Consider the following 8678-nt stretch of genomic DNA (forward strand, 5'->3'; position numbering starts at 1 on the left):
ATTGTATTTACTCAAATTGGATTGCTATTAAAAATATCACAATTGGTAAAATGTAAGGTAATTCTGAGATGTTATAAAGAAAAGATTACAAACTTCATATTTGAGCCAGACAGAGTGGTCAGAAATGATTTAACCCTGTAAGAAGTATGGATGTCGTATGACGTCTTCTTTTGATAGGCTAAAATGAGTAATGGATGAAATAAAAAAGAATTACCAAAAGGAGTAAAAAATAAAAAAACTTTAAAATCTCTTAAAAATATTTATTTACATTTGAAAGCTTAATAAGAAAGGAGTACATGTTCTACTACAAGTCAGTATTTCAGTACTTTTTCTTAGTATGAAAGTCCTCAAAACGGATATATACAAAGAGCAACACTGCAGGTTGAGCTCTTGTAAGAGGTGCCCCCGCTTTTTCGGTCTCTCTTGAAAGTATAAACAAACGTGACACTTCCTTTGGATTTTCCTGTTTCGTCCTTCACTTTGGGGCAGAGGACGCATAAAGTGTAGACCAGATGTACGCAGTGGGTACTTATCGCTTGCTGGTGTGATGTCCTTTCAGTGGAGTGTAGCTCCAGCATTTGTCTTAAGAGTCTTAAGTCCATGAGAGGCTGGTTTTTGCCAATATGTATGTTGAAAATATGAGATGCATTCAATAAAACTATGTCAAGCAGATAGAAAAAAGCTTCCTGTAACACTTTTTTGACTTTCAGGTTGAATCATTAAAGCTGATCATCATGTTGGTCTTGTCAACAGCTCCCATGTTTTTATTATAGCATGTAACTAATAAGCTTTGCTAATGGCTTTGCTTTAGTCACATTTCTCTTGGTGATTTCTATCATTTCATGTTTGTGAACACTTGATAGCATTGTCACATTCCGCCTGTCATACCATTTCACAGCAAGTAAGTGTCCATCGTTTCTCACTTCAACATCACCTGTTCATTTTTTGGGAAGGCATGGCGTACCAGTGCGGTTGCTCCTACCAGTACCACACGCCCCTATGTTTTTACTGAGCAATACCTGGACTGGAATACCAGTTATCAACACACAATATATGGTTCAAGCCCAGATAAGGTTTCATGATAGTTTCAACAACTTTTGCTGATACACCTGAGTTTACACTGTTGTCACCAGTGCACACAATGCAGTCAAGTACAATTCCAGTTGCACCATCACAAAACAATGAGCTGTATTCCAGAGCGCTTTTGCTTAGATGGGACATACTGCTTGAAACTTAGCCGTCTTTTCCACAACACAAGACTAATTAATTACCTGGCTGAAAGTGTGAGGAAAACTTACTTCTGGGTGTTTCGATAACAGTTCTCATTTTATACAGTACATTACCACCATTTTGAAGGGCATTGTTATCCAGATGAAGCATTCTCAGTAAAAGAAGGAATCTGAGAACTTTAGAAAATAAAGGTGTTTCCAGAATTGGATCAGTACTCCAATATTGCTTCATTGAATTTTTTTTACAATGAGGCATAAGAAACAAAATTGCAAAAATACAATACAGCTCGTCTGCATTAGTGTCTGTCCATCGTTTTAGTTCTGAGTATTCTGATATTTCCCCTTCCTTATCTAAACACTTTATAATATCTGTTAGTTTCCTCTGCAATGTGAGATACCAGGTCATAATTAAATTAAGAGTGGAATATATAAATTTCCCTGGTCTCGTTTTTTTTCTAAATCTATGCTAAGTCCATAGTTTTAGGGATCAAATTCAAATACTTTTGGTTCAAAATCATCATTAAGCTTCCACTAACATGTATTACAAATGTCAAGATTACTTACAGATTGAGACGCTGGCAGAAAGTTCTCTAATTCGGTGTTACTTTCATCTGTACCTGGAATAAAATCTACCAAGTCGGTTGAATCATGTACCATGCTTGTCTCATATATAATCCTCATCAAAATCGTCAAGAAGGTCCTCATCAGAGTGCAAAACTTGATCTTCACTAACTGCAATTTGATCACTTTTGCTGTAGTCTTAAATCAAATGTCTTATTTCCTCACTACGACAGATTCGATCAATATTGTCTGCCATTTGGATAACAGTAACAAAAACTAGATGGTTGCTCAACAAAAATATAAGTCACTCTCACAAGATAAATATGGCCACAGTGTGCAATATACAAGGGATGGCTAGTCAGGATGTGGCGGCATGTTCTGACAGCAAAGCGATGTGCGCGCAACACGTCCTCGAGTGGCTACTGCGATCTGGTGGTAAAATCAGAGTACAAGTGAATGTGAGCACAAACATGGAAGTTAAGTATGTTGCCGATAAATAGAACCACTTTACAGACTAATCTACTTAACACATAGGGTGCGGCGCAATCGTTTACTGTTTAGTGTGGTGTAGCCACTTGCTAGAGCGGGGTGAAACTACACCGCAGTCAATGTGTTAAAGGCAATTGAAACTAGAGAGGCTAAACAACATATCATTTCACTCTTTTGAGCCATTATAAGAATATGTGTCATATGACGTCCTTACTCATTATATATAGTTTACACGCACTCCTTAAAGGGTTAAAGTACACATCAATTTATATTATATAAAGTACTTTGTATAATATTAGTGAAATAAATAATTACAGATACTACATAAATATGCATAATTTATACACTCAGTACAGTACACAATATATATAAATACCAATAATAAACTTTAACGACAATATTAATAAAATATACTGTTTGTTCAAGTTTAGCTAATTAAACATTTATATTGATTTCAAAGGAAATCTTACTTCTAAAGTCATAAACTTATACGGTGGAACTTAGATAATTTGAACATTTTGTATAAGAATCCTGTATAATTTGAACTTTTCATCTGATTCCTTGACATCTGAATTAGGTATAGTGTTAAAATACAGTAGTTAATTTCTATTTTTATTTTAAATTATTCAAAATTTTGATCCACGATATATGAGCCAAAATACCTTAAAGTAAACAAGGTAACATTATAAAACATTGTCTAATACTATAGTTTACGACTACACACGTCAATACAGCCGCACCTGTAGGATTTCCTAGAGCAATCTGAATACGTCCTAACCTTGCCTCACCATGTAAAAGTTAATGATCCATCCCCATGTCTTATACCTTGTCTCGCCCTGTCAAGGTCAATGTCCCATCCCCATGTCTTATACCTTGTCTCATCCTGTCAAGGTCAATGTCCCATTCCCATACTTTATTCCTTGTCTCATCCTGTCAAGGTCAATGTCCCATACCCATGTCTTATACCTTGTCTCACCCTGTCAAGGTCAATGTCCCATGCCCATGTCTTATACCTTGTCTAACCCTGTCAAGGTCAATGTCCCATGCCCATGTCTCCATATCTTGCCTTTACCCTGTCAAGGTCAGTGTTTCTTTTTTAAATAAAAATATTGAAAATTAATTTCTTAACACACTCTATAATTCTAATTCACATAATAATTAAAAATGTTTAATGGTCTTTTAAAATTTAAATTATTCAAATTCACACACACACACACACACACACACACACACACACACACATATATATATATATATATATATATATATATATATATATATATATATAAATTGACATGTCATCAAGGTTAAAATAATTTTACTCCAATAATGAAGAAAAGCGTGTGTTTTAGTGCGAAGAAAACCTACAGTTTAGCTTAGTATAAGTTCAATTAAAAGTTTTTTTATCAGCTATCCATGTTCCTGTTTATTTATTTGTATTATTCAGTGTTCAGTTACGAATGTATTAGTTAGTTCTGGATATGTGTATTTTAGATAGTAGTTGATATGAATAAGTCTAGGTTATATAAAACTGCAATTAATTTAAGCAGAGATATTTAAACATATTTTTGTACTGTTTTGACATTTATAGACTGTAAAATTGGTGAAATTTATCCTCATAGATATTCACATTTTGCTATGTGTTAATCCTAAAATATAATAAAGGCAATGTAAAACATGTCTAAGTATATTTATTTATGATTAGATAATTTTAGTTTCATTCAAAGCTGATTGTTATATTTAAAAAATAGTATAGCACAATATTGTTATAATTGTTAAATTCAAGAAGATGTTAATGATGAATGAGGCCAAAATATGTTAGCAAGCTATAAAAAATAGACATTATATAACTATTGCAAGACATGCACAAATGGGTTTTAAATTAAACAGAGCGTATATGTGAAATATTATAGAAAATGGTAGCTTTATTTATTTTTGTATATATAAATGTTTTGGAATAAATACTAAATATTAATGCTGAAATGTTATTATGTCTTGACAGAAATTAAAAGTAGTGTTTCTATTTGTGTCAAAACAATGTTATTATTTCAGCATAATTTTTTGCATTAAATGTTAACTGTAGTTGTAAATGACTTTTCTAAATAAAAAATAATTACAAAATTGCTTTGTTGTTTTAAAGTGGTGAAAGGTAAATAAGTACATATTACAATATATATGGTGGGATTATTTTTTAAAATAACATATTAATTATTTTTTTATTTAGAACATGACAAAAACAAAATATATTGAAGAGTCTAAAATGTGTGTTTGTAGGGAGCTTTCACAGAAGTTAAGTGTTTCTAAGTCCTTGTAATGTAATACAATTTATTTTAAACTTGAAATATTAGTGGGTATAACTGGCTTTGAGCCCAGAAAAAGCTAATACCAGTTTTAGATTAGATAATTAATGAACAATTTGTAATTTCCTTTGCGAACTCTGAGTGAAGAAACTAATCAATAAGAGACACGCTGAAGTATGAAACAGACAATGCACATGCAAAGCCATCTGACTCACCACTCCAGTTGTAGTACAACAGATACAGAATGCAATCTCAGGATTGTTGTCATTGGAACCTCAAGGTCATGTTGATAAGAAGAACTAGAGTTGGAAGGATGGTGAAGGTACAGTTATGTTTTAACATGCGGCTAGTGAGGAGGAGGGTTTCTGCATTGCTGTTGGCCGATGGCGGGGAGGGGGAGCAGTTGAGGTGTTCACCTCCATTTACAGCTGTCGCAATAAATATGTTTGGTATAATATTGGGATTGCCGCTTGCCCAAATTGTGTGTTCTTTCCATAGCTTCTCTATTCGAGGCTATTAAAACTTTTAATTATTTCTCAAGTCTTTCCGATAATCAGGGTTTACTATAATAATGAAGATACACTGAGAGAAACATTATTCACATTTGTAAAAGTAAATTTAAAAGCTTTCCTTTTTTAGTTCAATGGCTTAAAGATTAAAAGTTGCCACCGAGTGCTCTGAGAAATAGAGAGAGAAAGAGAGAGATCTCTTTTCACTGTTCCTTCTCTTGAGTGCATTTTCAGTTCCATCACTCAGCACGTGTCTCATATATATTTCAAGACAAATATTGGATTATTCCTACAAATTGTGTATTATATAATTTTCAATTTACTAATATGTCTTGCAGCTTTATAGATATATGTTGGGGAATTTGAAGATTTCCTATTTTTTATCCATATGAATATTTTTTACTCAGTGTAATATTACTTGCAACTTTAGGTGTATTTAAGTAACTATTGAATATCTATCTAGAAATTAAATGCTTATATTTGTATTCCCAGAATTATATACAAGAAAATGTTGTAAAGTATGTATTAGATACAACAAACTCTAGGCTGTAATTTTTACAAACCAAAGATGAAACCCAGTGTAGTGCTGTCAGCCAAAGATGTGCTTAAGTATTATCATGTTTCGTAAAATAAACCAATTTTAAAAGATATTTTTATACATTATTAACCCTTTTAGCCCCGGCGTCCGATATATCGGACAGAGGTGGTCTAACTGAAATGCCCAACGTCCGATATACCGGACGTCTCGAGAATTTAATGTAGCTGGCTAATAATATGTGCATATGCCATCATTTTCGGTATAGTGGTCGGTGAAGAAACAGGCTACATGCAAAAACAATAAACCTTCCAATTGGCATCGTATTTCGTCGTCGTTGAGCGTAGTTTATTCGTCGATGTCAGCTGTCAGACGACTTCAGTTGCATTTGTTGTTGTATGCTGAGTTATAACCACAATTAGTTTGCGTGATTGAAAGCGGTTGTTTTTCGTGTTATTTATTGTATTATTAGTAAAAACATGAGTAAACGTCGTAGAGAAAAGTCACCAGTGAGTGAAAACACTTTAATAAACAATATTATTAGTGGTGAAGGTGCTATTTTTGAAGGCAATGAACTGAGCGATAGTTTTGTGGACAACATTCAAACCTCAAATGATGAATGGTCTTCTGAAAATGAAGAACCAGCTATTTTTGAAGATGATACTGACGAAGATCCTGATTTTATTCTCACAAATCTTGAATCAATATCTTCCTCAGAAGACGAGAATGAAATAAACATGCCTTCAACATCAACAGGTCAAAGTAGGCCTATAGTTCGTCGTAGAGGTAGGTCTAGGAATACTGTTGTAAATATTGTAGATAGTGACATAAATATTGATGTTCCATGCAATGCAGAGGTACAAGCCCAAAACCTAAATGTTAGGCCTAGTGATGATGTTACTGAAAATATCAGAAGTTGGTCATTGACTGATGAATTGAGTGACACTCAATATGTAAACAACATTGTTTATAATGAACTATCAGGCCCAAGACATGCACCCCCGCCTGATGCCAAGCCTATAGCTTACTTCAATCTGTTTTTCACAGTTAACTTTTTGACCACATTGGTAACCATGACAAACCAGTATACTACAGAGTATTTGAGGTCCCATGTAAGTTTATCACCCCATGCAAATGCACAATCCTGGAGAGCAGTTACTTTGGCAGAGATGAAAGGATTTCTAGCTGTTCTTTTTAACATGAATTTAATAAAAAAACCAACAATTCGTAGCTACTGGAATACTAGTTTATCTCAAAACACTCCTTGGTTTCGAAATATGTTCAGTAGGAATCATTTTGAGACATTGCTACAGTTTTTTCATGTCGCAGATAATAATACACTTCCAAAACCTGGCGAACCTAATTATGACCCCTGTGGAAAGTTTCTTCCTGTGATGGAACATGCCAATAGATTATTTCGGACCTATTACACCCCCCATAGAGAAATTTCAATTGACGAGAGTTTGATTGGTACAAAATGCCACACACAAATGTTACAGTACCTACACAATAAGCATCACCACAAGTGGGGCATAAAATTATGGATGCTCTGTGACCAAGTATTGCCTTGCATTTGATTGCTACAAAGGAACATCAGGCACTGATGGTAGGACAGAACATGGGCTTGCTTACAAAGTTGTGGTAAATATATTGAAAACTGGAAGCTATTTGAACAAGGGATACCATCTTTTTGTTGATAACTTTTTTGTTACCATTCCATTAGCTGAATATTTATACAGCAAAAGTACATTGTTGACTGGAACTGTCAGAAAGAATAGGAAGGAGCTTTCAGAACCAATAAAGGAACAATTTCAGGTAGGGGGAAAAAGATATATGAGAAGTAACAACCTATTGTTGCTTGCCTATCGTGAAAAGAAGAGCCAGAAAAAGCCTGTAATTTTACTTTCAACAAAGGGAACTGCTAAGTCAATTGAAAAAGTAAAAAAAAGGAAACATGAGGACATTATAATAAATAAACCTGAAATAATAAACAGTTACAACATGTATATGGGAGGGGTTGATTCATCTGACCAAATGCTTTATACTGTTACTTAGATGAGCGCCGCACAGTAAAGTACTGGAAGAAGGTTGTCTTGAATATCTTTGCAAGAATGATTCTCTATGCATATATTATATACAAAGAGAACTGCTCTGGTAGGCAACTAACTAGGTACCAGTTCACCACAGAGATTGTAGATGAGTTAGCCCAGCAGTGGTTGAATACAAAGAATCGATGCGATAATATGGCTGGAGGAGATAACGATAACTTAAATCAGGAAACACAATTTGGATTAGAAGCACTTCCACATAAACGGGAAAGAAACTTCTGTCTGCAGGAAACTAAATGTGGCTTCTGGAGGGAAAAGAAAGAAATCTAGAACTGTTTGTGTAAGATGTAAGAAAGGTGTCCATGCTGTCTGTATTGGGCAACACAAATGTTAGGTCACGCAAAATAGTTGTTTATATAAAATGTATATATCGTAAATATTATATTATTTCTTTTTCTGTTTTGAAAAATTAAACAAGTTTTAGTGTTACAAACAATTACAATTGTTACAATTAGTTTGTGTTATTATTTCAAAAGTGCAAAAACAATAACACAAAAATCTGTATACTTTTACTGACATGTATGTGGAAATATATGAAGAAGTGCTTATGCAGCAATACAATGAATTGGATATATCTCCTGCATTTATCAAGGTAAGTTCTTCAAATTTTGTGTGTGTAGTAAGAAATACGAGGTGTGATCAAAAAGTTCCAGGACTTTTTATATACTATGGGAATGCAATGTCTCACAGCGATGCGGTTGGCAGCATTGTATTCCTTGATTCAACAGTAACAGAGCGATGTTTGCAGATCAATCATAACATCACTGAAAGTAACATTAGCACAGTTTGTTTGAGATTAGTTTTATAGAGTTTGGCTATGTGAAAAAAGAGCAACGTGTTTGTGTGAAACTGAACAAAATGTTTTCTGAAACCTTTTTGATGTTACAAGAGGCTTTTGGTGAAGAATGTCTAAGCCGATCATGCTGCCATCAGTGGTTCAAGAGGTT

This window comes from Homalodisca vitripennis, chromosome 7 (assembly GCF_021130785.1).
Source record: "Homalodisca vitripennis isolate AUS2020 chromosome 7, UT_GWSS_2.1, whole genome shotgun sequence".
NCBI classification, from domain to species: domain Eukaryota; kingdom Metazoa; phylum Arthropoda; class Insecta; order Hemiptera; family Cicadellidae; genus Homalodisca; species Homalodisca vitripennis.